Source organism: Malaclemys terrapin, chromosome 19, assembly GCF_027887155.1.
Source record: "Malaclemys terrapin pileata isolate rMalTer1 chromosome 19, rMalTer1.hap1, whole genome shotgun sequence".
NCBI lineage: Eukaryota > Metazoa > Chordata > Testudines > Emydidae > Malaclemys > Malaclemys terrapin.
The window spans coordinates 5,190,459-5,205,052 of record NC_071523.1 but is presented as its reverse complement, the minus strand read 5'-3'; the positions used below and the strand labels follow the sequence as shown (position 1 = coordinate 5,205,052).

The window sequence follows — 14,594 nt, the reverse complement described above, 5'->3', positions numbered from 1 at the left end:
ACACACCTGCTCAGTGTTAGACAAAGTGGAACCTCCCCTCTTGCAAACAACCTGAGGACTGGGCCTGCATTCCTTCCAGCGGGCAGCGTGGGGCAGAGACGGGCACCAGATTACTTGTGTAGCACTCTGGACGTGCCTGGCACTTTGCAGGGATGCCAGACTCCTTTCCCCAAAGAGTTTCCAATCTCAGCTGAGAGGCGGGAACAACATTTAGGAAAGGAGGAAATAAAACACTGAGCAGTCACTTGGGAGGAAGGGCACAGCCCACATGCCTATCATCGAAGGGATGCGATACTACCCTTGGGGGCTGACTGCAAAGCCCACAACAGTTCCAGGCCCCCGTCAAGCTGGAGTGGGCATCCAGTGACTAAACTGGCGCTCTCCACACGGCAGAATAAAGTGCTACCACTATGCAATGGATGGGAGACGGCATCTATGACACACACAAAAGCCATCGAACAGAGTTCTCAGTGAAGCACAGCCAGGGGCTTGGTGCTACACAAGGCACACGTGGCCACTGCTCCACGGGGCTTCCAGCCTAAATGAAGAGACAAGACAGGCCAGGCCTGAGCCACAATGATTATTATAGGGCTGCACGGCTAGCTCAGGTGGGTCAATCCTAGTGAGCCTGGCAGAAGCACTGGGTTTTCAGGGGGGCACCAGAGACAGTGGGTTAGAGGAGGGAGCTCCCAGAGTCGAGACACCATGGAAAGTGGCCTGAAAACGGGAGTGGGAAAAGGAAGCCGTTTGGCTGCAAGCTTGAATGAATGAAGGCACCGGAGAGTAGTAAGAAAGGAAACCAAACGCATAGCCAGGGGTGGAATTTAGCAGAACCTTGAAGGGGAGGATGGGAAGCTTGGATTTAATTCGGAAACCAGTTGAGGGAAAGGATGTGGTAGGATCAAGGAAGTGGGATGGGACAGGATTTTAGCTGAAACTCATGGTACCCAACCCATAGTAGTACAGACTAACCTCTGGAGGTCATCTCCAGTTTGGGATCGTGACCTAGTTATTACATAGCTCATGTCCACACTGACTGGGGGAAACCAAGCTAGTAACAACCCTTTAAAGCTAGTTTTGGGTAACACAGGTTGAAACATGGATGCTCTAATCAGATCATGAAATGGTTGGGCCTGGCTCGCCACTAGCTGAAAATTATCCAGAGACAGAGATATTATTATCATTATAAGCATCCACCCCTGGTTCTGTAACTGCGCTAGTAAAATGATCATCAAGGTGTCTCCAAACACCTGCCTATATACCTGGTAAAAACATAAACCTGTGTCAACCCTGTGTAACCACCCTACCCATACCTGCACTTCCCAACACCACACCTGTAACCTGTCCGCTTTTCACTTGCAGATCTTCAACAACGTGCTCCGTGCTGTACAAGACGCACGGTATTGCTCAGCCCTGCTTTAAAGAGCTCTGTGCATTTTATATGTCCTGTTGAGCTGCCTCCTGCAAATATCCTTATAAAGCACAAATGAACAATTCAAAACAAACCTCCCTCAGTCTAATTAGTCACTTGGCCAAAAGAAACTGTTTGGAGCGTGGTGATCAAATCCTCCCTCACATGTGACTCTCCTGTGAAGTAATTTCCTGCCTGTGGCTGTGGGCTGAGCTGGTAATTTAAATATAGACACTAGCAGTTGGACAAGGAGGAAGGCCGGGAAGCTTTGACAGTGCGGTAGCATTTCCTTCAAGGATATTATTCTATGGCCTTTCCACTTAGCCACCTCTCTCCTCCCCACACACAGTTCAGTTCAGCATTCCCGGGGTTCATTCACACTGCAGATGCCGGGATTAACCCAGTAACTTCAGCTCCGATAGCGAAAAGCAACACTGCCGCAGGAGACAGAGCGGGACGTCACCCCATTCAGAGCCAAAGCTATCTATAGACCTTCCGCTGGACAAAGTAACTGGTGTCCACATCCCAAAGGCATCCCTGCAATTACCAGCCGGGCGTTTCTCGGCTTCACACGCGATGGGACACAGCGTGATCTGAACAGGGTCAGATCGCTGTCATTGCGACACTTAGGAACAAAAACAATGTCGCCTGCCAGCCAAGCGAGGAGCCGGACAGGAACAAAAATTCCTCAAGATTCCAAATAATTCTATGGATATAAATTTAGATCTGTTTGTAAACAAAGGACAGTAGAAATGTTTGTCCAATGGGGAATAGGAGACTTGTTTGAATAAACAGGGGTGCAGAAGAGATGGGACATACATAACCCAACTTCAGAGAAGAGGGGAGCTAATGTCACTGAAAATCATTTTTCATTTACCAGCCAAGAATTGAGCTGAGGGTTCTGCATTCCTTCTGCAATCACCAATGCCAGATTCAACACAACACCTAGGACAGGGCAGGATGGGGCATTCCTTACACCGCTTTATAGTAACTTCACCAACTCCTGAAAAACAAATTGACTTTTGAACTCCAGTCTTGGTGGGTGGGAAGCTTTTCAATCCACTTTTTTACTGCTCTTCTACTCCAGAGCAAAAGTTGAGTACAATGGAAGAGGCCCTCTTCCCACTACCCCCATTCCTTTGGCAAGATAACTCGTGGATAAAGCAGGGCATTTCAGTTTACTCCATGCTGAGGACTGGTTTTGATATGTCATTTCGTTTCAATGTCTTTGGAGGAGAGGCTCCTCAAGAGAGATCATAGCCTAGAGCCCCCTGGAGAAAGTTTAAGAGGCCTACAGGAAAACCAAATCTGCCCTGTGGTGAGATCAGAAGGAGTTGAAATGCTGGATGTCCAGCTATAAAGATTGCAACTTTTGGCCTTGGCTACAAGGTTAGCTTCGGTGCTGCCCCCATCTCAGAAGTCTGGAATGTAGATGTCGAAGGCTGCAACAACACAGAACATGGACTTAAGGCATCAAAAGCTGGATGCAGTGTAGCAAGCCTTTGCTCAAATGCAGAAGTAAGAAAAGATTGTGGGCTGTGCTCACTACTTCAAGAACACAATGGCAAGTTTGAAGAACATCTCTTCAGGACAGAGACACGGAAACCGCTGTAATGAAAAGTAACAAAAGCCTTTCTGAGGACTGATCAGCCGGAAGGGGGGCAGCGTATTGAATATGGATAATACAGAAGCAAGCGAGGATCAATGGGTATTTTTTGCTTTCCTAATTTCTGAAATATTGGTACCAAAGTACTCCACAAAAGGCATGTACCTGTCCTTAGCATCAATGCCATCTCTTCCTGAGACAGACTGAGTGACATAGAAACCTCATCTATTATTGGGAGTGGACTACATCCACCCTGATTGAATTGGCCCTGTCAACACTGGTTCTCCACTTGTGAAGTAACTCCCTGCTCTCCATGTGTCAGTATATAATGCCTGCATCTGTAACTTTCACTCTATGCATCCGAAGAAGTGAGGTTTTTACTCACGAAAGCTCATGCCCAAATAAATCTGTTAGTCTTTAAGGTGCCACCAGACTCCTTGTTGTTTTTATAGAAACCACTGTTGCTTACGAAGGAAGGTTTTCCACCTCTCCCAGGAGAAAACAGAGGATTAATAAATACCGGGCCTTGGGACAGCTCCAGATGGCATTGCGGCCTTGGCCAAGCCTGGAAGGCGTTTTTTAAGGGGTTAAAAAGTTCCAGAAACCCCCGTGAGATAGGTAAATGCTATTCCCATTTCACACATGTATTAACTGAGGTTCAGAGAAGTTAAGCAATTTGTACAAGCTTCCCCAGAAAATGAATAGCAGAGCTTGGGACAGAAATTCTGACTCCCATCAGACCCCTCTGCTCTAACCATTAGATCACATTCTCTTCCAGGAGTAAGAGAAAGAAGCTTTGAAACTTTCCTGACCCAGGGAGATGGGGGGGAAAAGAAGGGGAGGAGAACAAAAAACCTCACTGAAAGCAACAGAACTAAACTGGAATTTGGAAATTTCTTCCACACCTGGAACTGATCTTCATGACTCAACCGTGGTCTCTGACTGGTTACTGAATGCTCAGCTCATCTGGGTTTGAAATTCTTGAGTACTGCTTCAGAGATATCCCCTGGCAAGACAAACACTCTGAAAAAGTAAAGTAAACAGCTAGACAGGGCTACTCAATACACACCTCTGGGCCAGCTCTTACTCCTGTGTTCTTGCGGGGCCATTGATTTGAAGTGGGGAACTATAAAGCCCCTTCCCTGCCCACGTGCCAGATTAGCAATCATTCTACTGCAACAAGATTGCAAAACAAGCGCTTCTATCAGTGCAATGACTGGAAGTGGAGGCTGATCATGTAACTTTAATTGCACTGGGCTTCTTTCTGTCTCCATTTCCAACCTCTCAGCCCCTTCCCGAGGGGCTGATAACATCTTCAACCAAGCTAGCAGGATAGCGAGCAAGCAGCTTTCCCTGAACAGACAATACTCCAACTGTTAGCAAGATCATGACGGGGAATTAGGTTGGTGAGCCATTGGTAAGATGCACCATATCCACAAGTCTGCTCTTTCCCCCAGCACTGTGACAGATATACTGACCCTGTGCTGGGCTGTCCCCTCTAGACTGCACTGGTATGGAGCCTTTGCAGTGGAAGTGAAACCAGGTGTTTTTAAAGCCTGTAGTTTGCTAGGAACAGAGTTTGAAAAGCTCAATCTAGCAATGTGACCAAAATGACAATTAACAGCTGGCCCAGGGGCTTGGCAGTGAGCAGGGCTGGATTAACTCTCCTGTGGGCACGGGGCTATTAGATTTTGTGGGGCCCCTGTATACAAATATTTTTCCTGGGAGGGAGTTTGGTGCAGGACGGGGCTGGGGCAGGGAATTGGGGTGCAGGAGCGGGCGCGGAGTGCAGGAGAGGGATTCTGACCTGGGGCTCGGGTGGAGGAGGGGGTGCGAGGTGCAGGCTCCGGCCAGGAGGTGCTTACCACAGGCGGCTCCTGGCCAGCGGCACAGCAGCAGGGCTCAGCCAGGCTGCCTGCCTGCCATAGCCCCACGCTGCTCCCAGAAGCGGCTGGCTCCAAGCAAGTCTCTGCGGCCCCTGGCGGGAGGGGGACAGGGTATCTCCGTGCGCTGCCCACGCCCGCAAGTGCCGCCCCCGTAACTCCCATTGGCTGGTTTCCAGCCAATGGGAGCTGTGAGGGCGGTGCTGGGGGCGGGAGCAGCGTGCAGAGCTGCCACCCCCTTTCCCCCCGCCAGGGGCTGCAGAGACATGCCAGCAGCCAGCTGTTTCCGGGAGCACCGTGGGGCCATGGCATGCAGGCAGCCTGCCTGAGCCCCGCTGCGCCGCGGGACTTTTAGAGGCTCGGAGTTGGAGATGGCTGCCTGTGATTTATTTTTGTGGGGCCCCCCTTGAGCTGGGGCCCTGGGCTGCAGCCCCTAAAACCCCTGCTTTAATCCAGCCCTGGCAGTAGAATAAGGGTTAGGAGTGACCCTGGATCTCCATGAGGGATGAAGCATGGGGTACAGAGCTCTTGTCTAGTGCCTCAGCATCCGTATTAGTTGCCCAGTCATTGGCCAAGCCCAGCAATTGCAGCTCTGAGGGAGGAGGGAAGGGGTTGAGGTAAAGAATGAAGAAGGTGAACCAGAGCAATGGGGGTGGGCACAACCTGCCTTAGAACTTAAAAACATAAGAGCAGCCAGGCTGGGTCAGACCAAAGGTCCATCTAGCCCAGTGTCCTGTCTTCTGACAGTGGCCAATGCCAGGTGCTTCAGAGGGAATGAACAGAACAGGGAATCATCAAGTGATCCATCCCCTGTCGTCCACTCCCAGGTTCTGGCAAACAGAGCCTATGGACAGTCAGAGCATGGGGTAGCTAATAGCCATTGATGTACCTATTCTCCAGGAACTTATCGAATTTGTTTTTGGATCCCGTTATAGTTTTGGCCTTCACAACATCCCCTGGCAACGATTTCCACAGGTTGACTGCATTATGTGAAGAAACACTTCCTTTTGTTTGTTTTAAACCTGCTGCCTAGTCATTTCATTGGGTGACCCCTGGTTCTTGGGTTATGTGAAGGAATAAATAACACTTCCTTATTCACTTTCTCCACACCAGTCAAGATTTTATAGACCTCAATCATATCGCCCCTTAGTTGTCTCTTTTCCAAGCTGAAAAGTCCCAGTCTTATTTCTCTCTCCTCATATGGAAGCTGTTCCATACCCCTAATCATTTTTGTTGCCCTTCTCTGTACCTTTTCCAATTCCCATCTATCTTTTTTGAGATGGGGCGACCAGAACTGCCCGCAATATTCAAGATGTGGGTGTGCCATGGATTTGTACAAAGGCATTATGATACTGTCTTATTATCTATCCCTTTCCTAGTCGTTCCTAATATTCTGTTCGGTTTTTTGCCTGCCGCTGCACATTGAGTGGATGGTTTCAGAGAACTCTCCACAATGACTCCAAGATCTTTCTTGAGGGGTAACAGCTAATTCAGACCCTACCATTTTGTATGTATAGTTGGGATGATGTTTTCCAATGTCCATTACTTTGCATTTATCAACACTGAATTTCAGCTGCCATTTTGTTGCCCAGTCACCCAGTTTTGTGAGATCCCTTTGTAACTCTTCGCAGTCTTATGTTCATTAATAAGCTTTATAGTAAATGAAGTGAATTTCAAAGGGCAGCAACGCAGCAAAGAGGCTAGAAGGTATTTCTATCCACAAACAGCTCCTGTAGCAATGCCCTCTCTGGCGTTATTACTCATTCCAGGTCTGTTTATTGGATCTCATTTCCTGAGGCAGAGTCAACTGACTAGGGAGATGGAGAATCTCATTTTGCTCTTGAAGATCAACACAATTAGCCAATCAATACTCTGATCTTCTGGGTTCTAACCAAACTCGCTTCTCCCAGCAAGAGCCATAGAGACGACTGTGAAATGAAAAATGTGCAAAACTTGAAGTCCCTTCCCTTTTGCATAGGCAGGAGACGGTGGGGTATCCGGGTGCAGGTGCACACTTCCGGTCACCTGATCGGGCCCAACATTTCTTAGAACAAGCATGTGACAAAGCAGCGATCCCGGCATTCTATTTCTCACCCCGGAAACATAGAGGTAACCAACACAGCTTGTGCTATAATCAATAGTGCTATTGTCCAGATATCTGCTCTCATATTAGCAGGCTCTCCCTGAATAGCTTATTACCACCTGAGAAACAATTTTCACTGATGTCAAAACAGCCTGGAGAGAGACAGATGCATGTTCATGGTGCACCAGAACAGGAGCCTTGATCACAGGGCGCTGAACCCACAGAGGGTAGAAGTTGTACAGCTTGGAACAGAACACGAAGCCCCGACATTTTTAAGCATTCAAGCAACAGAGTGGAATCAGAGGCTTACAGCTTCTCTGTCTCATTACTCATGTCCAGGCTCCATCTACTTAGGAGCTCTCCTGAGCCCCCCGATGTCATTTTCTTCCGTTAGAACTGTCCTGTTCCAGGGTGTCCTACACATGTGGATTTTCAAACCCAAGGGACTTCGTTTAGGTTAGGTATGCTCTTTCTGACAGACAGATTCGACTCCAGGCACCAATCGTTTGCACTGTATCTATACAAACAGCCCTGTTGCAGCCAGACATGAACTGAAGACTGGTTTTAACTTGTGCTGGTGACACCTGTTTGCATGTACTAGACAGCAGCCTCTTAGCTGGCCATCGCACACATGGTTGGCATCTTAAATAAGGCCTGAAACACACCCTAGTCTTGACAGCTGGGTCTGAGTAGCCTGCTATGGGTACAATTTATCAGTTACAGATGATCAAGACTTCGGGGTGTCACATGACTGCAATGGAGCGCGTTCCCGATGTTAGAGTCACAAGTTCTTCAGCACAACAGAGGCACAGATTCCACGGGAGAGAAAACAAGCAAGGCTGGACACTACAGGAAGAACAAGCTAACTGGTTTGCAGGAGTCTGTTACTGCTGGCTAGTAAAACTAGAATAAAGAAATCTGACCAACATCAAGATGGCTAAAAATCAGGCTTGTGCAAATCATGTAGGTACTAACGTGTCTCGTTACAGAAAGAAGCAGCCTTTGATTTTTCATCAATCTGATCAGCACTGAAGGAATCTTTCATAGAATCCCAGCAGCTAGAGGTGGTTTCTCTCTCTCAATTTCATTCCACTATTCCTAGTCACGCCCCTGTCTGTCATACCACGTAGTAATTCTTCTACCGTCTTGGTGTTGCTTCCTTCAAAGTTCCCCTCGTTAGCCATCCCTTAGCCAAACAACACAGATTAAAGCAACAAAGAGTCCTGTGGTACCTTATAGACTAACAGATGTATTGGAGCATAAGGTTTCGTGGGTGAATACCCACTTCGTCAGACGCTCCAATACGTCTGTTAGTCTATAAGGTGCCACAGGACTCTGTTGCTTTTCACAGATCCAGACTAGCATGGCTACCCCTCTGATATTTAATACAGCTTAAGCACTTTTAACATCGCCTCACAGGCAGGGCCGGTGCAAGGAAGTTTCCCGCCCTAGGCAAAACTTCCATCTTGTGCCCCCCCACCAGTTAACCCCGCTCCCCCCCCCCCCATGGCAGCTAACCACGCCCCCCCCCACCAGAGGAGCCCCCCCTATGGCAGCTAACCCTGCCCACCGCGGCAGCTAACCCAGCCTGCCACCACCACCTGGGGAGCCCGCCGCCTGGGGAGCCCCCCCCCCCCGCAGCAGCTACCCCACCTCTGCAGCTAACACCGCCCGGGGGAGCCCTTCCCCACGGCAGCTAAACCCACCTGGGGAGCCCGCCCCAGCATACGTACGCTCCTCCTCCTCCGCTGAGCACGCCGGCGCCGCTCTAATTCTCCTCCTCTCCCAGGCTTGCGGCGCCGATTGGAGGAGAATTAGAGCGGGGCTGTGTGCTCAGCGGAGGAGGTGGAGCGGAGGTGAGCTGGGTCAGGGAGCAGTTCCCCTGTGCGCCCCCCCTGTTACTGCGGGCGGCCCTCCCCGCGCCCCCCCACCCCAGCTCCCCTCCACTCCACCTCCTCGCCTGAGCGGGCTTTTAGGCGCCCTCAATCACTAGGCCCCCTAGGCAGCCGCCTAGTGGTTGCACCGGCCCTGCTCACAGGTTAGTCTCTACAGACCTCTTGATTATTTTTGTTGCTCTTCTCTGAATTCCCTCCTGTTTGTCTGAATCTGTCTGGTGCTATGATATCCTGGACTGAATCTAAAATGAATATGAAACAGCCAAGGAATGCCAAGAGCTCACTGTTCAAATGCCATGTCTTTATCCCAGACAATGGGTTTCCATTCTCCGGATTACTCTGAAGACTGCTGACCAGCCATGGTAGATCAGAGGCAGTGAGACCAAAGGATGTCAGTTACCGCTCACTGTACCAGATTCACAGCAATACAGTTACAATTCCACCTGACAAGCCATCCTCATCATGAGAAAAGGTTTGCACCAGCAGCCTGGAGAACTAATGTAAATGTTCAAAATACCATTGCTGCTTTCTCCACTAGCAGATGTTCACGTGAGCTTCCAAACTTTCTCTAACAGATACAGTGAGTAGGCTTAATTTTAGACGCCTGTATAATTTAACCCACTTGTGACTGAAAGATCCCCTCACCCTTAGGACACGGCAGTAGATATTTCAAAAGAGAACGCCTGAAATGACAAATATACTTGGAAGAAATAAACGGCGATTCGTTGATGAGTTTTGCTTTTAGCAATCTGTGTTGAACTATATTATTAGCAGATAGTCTTCCCAACTGAACCTTCAAACAAATATTAGAAGCCTGTGAATGTCCTTGGAGGGTGACTGGCAGAGAAGTTCTCAAGCTGTGGGGAGCATGTTCCCACCCCTAGGGGTTGGTGAGACTTTCTGGAAGGAGTGTATAAAGTACCTGAACTGTCCCGGTATATTTATGGCTAATTTGTAAGCACCTTTGTCGTCAATTATTGTCCAACTGTTTTTTTTAAACAAGCTGCCTTTGGCTTCAGAAAGCTTGAGAACCCCTGGGTTACACCTGCACTAAGAGGTTCTCCTGGAATATTTCTCCTTCCGCAACATCTCTTGCGAATGATGGGAACAATGTGTTATTTCTTGTTTTCCAACATTCATCATGGTTAGCTGGATAGACAACGTTAATAACATTAATGTATACAGCAGAAGATATCCTTGATGAAGGACTCAGATGCCCCGATCCTTAGCTGTGTTCCAGCTGTTTCACACCACTCCACTGGCACAAAATGGCTGCGTATCTTGCCATGAGAGGAGCACTCCAGTGCAGCAGGATCCTCTGGTGACATATAGCTGGTTTAGCAGTCAGCATAGGGGACAGTACCCGCAGAGAGGGGATGTGGTCCTATTTACATTCCCTTCAACCTGCACAATTAGCAGCTGCTCTAACTAACATCAGGGGACTGGGCCAACACACAGCTGGTGCAGGTTCAGGGGAACACAAACATGGCAGAAGATTGCATTTGCGTGTGCACAAACCCTCTGTGCACACCCTGGCTGCAGCTGAAGATCTGGGCTACAGTGCACACAGAATGGATGAAACATGGAGGATAACTTAGTGGTTTGAGCATTGACTTGCTAAACCTGGGGTTGTGAGTTCAATCCTTGAGGGGGCCACTTGGGGATCTGGGGCAAAATCAGTACTTGGTCCTGCTAGTGAAGGCAGGGGTCTGGACTCGATGACCTCTCAAGGTCCTTTCCAGTTCTAGGAGATAGGATATCTCTATTTATTATTAAGTAGGCAGCAGCTTGACATTAATAAAACCTCATATAGATGATGGACTACAGGTGATTCTTTCAAAGGGCAGCAGAAGGTACAGGATAGATCTTGAAGCTACACTTTCTCTAGAGTCACCTCCCCTTTTGTGAGGGGCCTACAAGAGAGTAAGGTCTTTTCATAAGTCAAGAGGTTTCAAGTGAAACCTTCTGGACGTCATAACGAGGTGTAAATCACTCAATGACTCTTGTTAGTAGAGGATTCTTGGTACAATACACAAAAATACGAGTTCCCAAGGTCAACAGCATGAGCGGAAGGGACCAGAGCACTTTGCTACCCATAGATTATTACCGTAAGACAACAAAACGTCTCCACTGAAGAGGTTATAAAAAGCCCCAACCCTTTTTGAGCTGGCCTGTAGGCACGGATCACACACTGGGCTGCCGAGGCTGTTGGGCATTTGCAGGGCTAGTAAAAGCCACAGCGAAGTCGCACCGTAGTCAGTACAAAGGCAAACACATAGCAAGTGCTGAGGAGTCAAAGACCCACAGACTTTAAGGTCCGAAGGGACCTTCACGAGCATCTAGTCCAGGGGTTTTCAACCTTTTTTTCTGGCGACCCAGTTGAAGAAAAGTATTGATGCCTGCGACCCAACGGAGCTGTGGATGAGGGGTTTGGGGTGTGGCTGCGGCAGAGGTTTGGGGTGCGGGGGTGCAGGCTACAGGGTGGGGCCAGGGGATCAGGGTGTGGGAGGGGGCTCTGGGCTGGGGCAGGGGGTTGGGGTGCGGGAGGGGGTCAGGGCTCTGGGCTGTTGGTGCAGACTTTGGGGTGGGGCCAGGGGTGAGGGGTTTGGGGAACAGGAGGGGGCTCTGGGTTTGGGGTAGGCTCAGGGCTGGGGATTGGGGTGCAGGAGGGGGTCAGGGCTCTGGGCTGGGGGTGCAGACTCTGAAGTGGGGCTGAGGATTGGGGCGCGGGGTTGGGGCGCTGGCTTACCTTGGGCGGCTCCCAGTCAGCGGCGCACCGTGGGTGCTAAGGCAGGCTTCCTGCCTGTCCTGGCACGGCGGACAGCGCTGTGCCCTGGAAGTGGCCAGCAGCAGGTCTGGCTCCTAGGCCAAGGCGCACAAGCGGCTCCATGCAGCTCCCATTAGCCAGCCCCATGTCCCCCCTGTCTAGGAGCCAGACCTGCTGCTGGCCGCTTCCAGGGCGCAGCGCGGTGTCACAACAGGTAGGGACTAGCCTGCCTTAGCCAGGCACCACTGCCAACGCGACTTTTAATGGCCCGGTCGACGGTGCTGACCAGAGCTGCCGTGACCCAGTGCCTTCCATTCCGCAACCCAGAACTGGGTCGCGACCCGCAGTTTGAAAACCACTGATCTAGTCTGACTGATCTAGTCTGCAGGCCACAGAACCTCCCCCACCCACTCCTGAGACAGCATTTGTCAAAATAAAGGTGATGAACCAGGTCAATTCTCGGCAGATTCCAGACAGTCATTAACCTCCAAACGGTCCGGTCCAGGGGGTCAGTTCCATCAATCATGTCGTGTAACTGGGAGGAATCCGGCTGTGCTGGAATGGGCCCTGTAGAACGGAGAGCCTAAGCCATGGAGGCCGGCACGCTGAGCCAGCTCACCCCGAGGGACGGTTCCAGTTCTCATGATATTACCGAGAGTCCCCGGACTTGGGCTGCTGCTGCAGGCAGCCTCCCAGTGAAGCCAAAAGCTGCAGCATCAGCCTGCCCAGGGGGAAATCCACTCTGAACAGCTGCCTTCCCCACTTCTCTCCTGGGGAAGAACAGGCAATCAGAGCAGCTGCAGGATCCGGGCAAAGCTCGTCCCCTAGGAGCAGAGAGAAGTTTTGGGGTAGGGGCAGAGGGAGCAGTAGATACCACGGCCACAGGATGGGTGGGGGTAGTAGATTCCAGAAGAGGAAGGAAGATCTGCTACCACCTCCCCACTCCTCTCTTATGAAAAATGAGTCAGCTGATCTCTCTTCCTCCTCTCTGTCCATTCAACGCCAGGCCTGGGAGAAGGAGAACACCACACTGGAGCTGGAACCAAAGCCTGGTGGAGGGGTGAAGAACCACTGACGCTGCCCTTCTCCCTCCCGGCTCACCCCTCTCCCAAGCCCGGCGGGTGAAAAGCCTCCACAGCTGCAGAGGAGCAGGACTGGTGGGGAAGGGGTAGATGTGGGGCGTGGAGGGGGTGCTGAGTCGATGTAGGTCTGGGGCAGAGAATTGACAGAGGGCTGGAGGGGACAGAATTAGAAATGGGCCGTTTGGGAGCTTGGAGAGCAGCGGGAAGCCCCCTGCACCATCAGGCCGTGCTGGGATCTGATCTCAGGTGGGTCTTTCAGTGAGAGCTCCTGCAGCACAGGTAGGCAACGCTGCCATTGTCACACCACGCCCGGAGACGGATCCAAAACCACGATTTGGGCCCTCGCGCGTGATTTCTTAACTTTTGAAAATGGCAGCACTGGAAATCCACATCCTGGCACTGCGTTTGAGCCAGGCAGATATCAAATTCCTCCTCTGCAATGGAGCCTGCAGCTAGCAGGATGGCACAGAACTCTGATAATGGGACACATTTGGGTCACTGGTTTGAATGTGACCAAGATCATCTCTGATTGCACGTGGCTACCAGCTGATGGTTGGTCAGGAGCACATATGAAATCTAGGCATTTAGACTGCGTTCATTTGTTACTGAACTGTGTGTACCCAATTGGTGGTCTCCATCCAGTGCCCCAGTACAAACGATTACCATGGCAGGGGGGCAATTTCTACAGAGAAGCCAAAGACTGATCTGTTCTGTCACCTCTAAAAGTGCCCCACCTATCTCAGGGTCGAGGCACCAGTGAGGAAGCTTACGGTGTCACCGACTCCATGTGACTGTGCAGAGATCTTCAGACCCCGGCGGTGATGGCCTTGTGGCTTTGCCAAGCCCTACATTCATGTTAAAAAAAACAATCATCCATAAATTGCCACAATTAACATAATTCCTTTCTTGAGCATGGCCCTCTAAGCTGGCAGTAGGGTGCATATGCCTGCTGGGGCCTGCCAGGTGTTAGGGAGAGAAGCAGGAGCAGCTAAAGAGAAATAATGAAATCACTAAGCTGTCCAAATAATCTCCAGAAAAACTAACCTGTCTTCCTTTGAATGAACTGGTATCTAATAGGGAAGACAGAGCTGACAAACTACAGACAGTAAATCAACCCATCACTCACAATTGCCCCAGATATTTGATTTGAAACGGTAGACAATTCTACACTCCCGAAGGCAATGCCCGTCGTACAGCGCCGATTAAGGAGAAAGGTCATACATACAGCATTCTTGCTCCAGTTACAAGTGGGGGCCTATTCTGCCAGTGCTGGGCCCTCTCAACAAGTCAGTGGGCGTCAAGGGCACTTGGCACCCCTCAGGATGAAGCCGACAATTTACATTTCTTTAACTCTGAATCTCTGCCCGTCCTTCTGTACGTTTGGGGCGCGAGCCTGGGCCATTGCAGTCAACAGCAAAACTCTCCTGGCCTTTAACGATGCAGAATTGGCAGGCGAAATATACCAACAATTGCCATGCTTGGCCATTCAAACAAGTGTGGTATTGTGTCATTGTGGTATTTCCCCCCTCATTTTACATACCTAAGACACACAACTCCTCTTGGCAAATTAACATTCTTCCCCCAGGATTTTAAAAAGATAGTTTAACAAGGCCCTTCTTGTGATCCACTGGTCTATGTTCTGTCGCTTTTCTTAAATGAGCTGTAACTTTGTAAATTACTCTTTCCAATCAAGTTGACTTCCTTACATTTTTCACCTACTGATGATACTTTGGCACATGATTATTAATTACTTCACTGAGAGGGAGGGGAATAAAGAAATATCCTTGCCTCCTTTCCAGGGCTTGACAAATCCACTTCCCAGTGGGATGTTCTCCCAGGTAAATGAACGTGCCTCCACTACCAATTT

At 50.0% G+C, this 14,594-nt stretch overlaps 1 protein-coding gene across 2 annotated transcripts in view; it reads right to left on the bottom strand.

Annotated features, from left to right (window-relative positions):
* The window catches only part of PLEKHM2 (pleckstrin homology and RUN domain containing M2), a 58,026-nt gene that overhangs the window by 41,691 nt on the left and 1,741 nt on the right, over window positions 1-14,594 (bottom strand). The gene's annotated exons all lie outside the window — the stretch shown is intronic.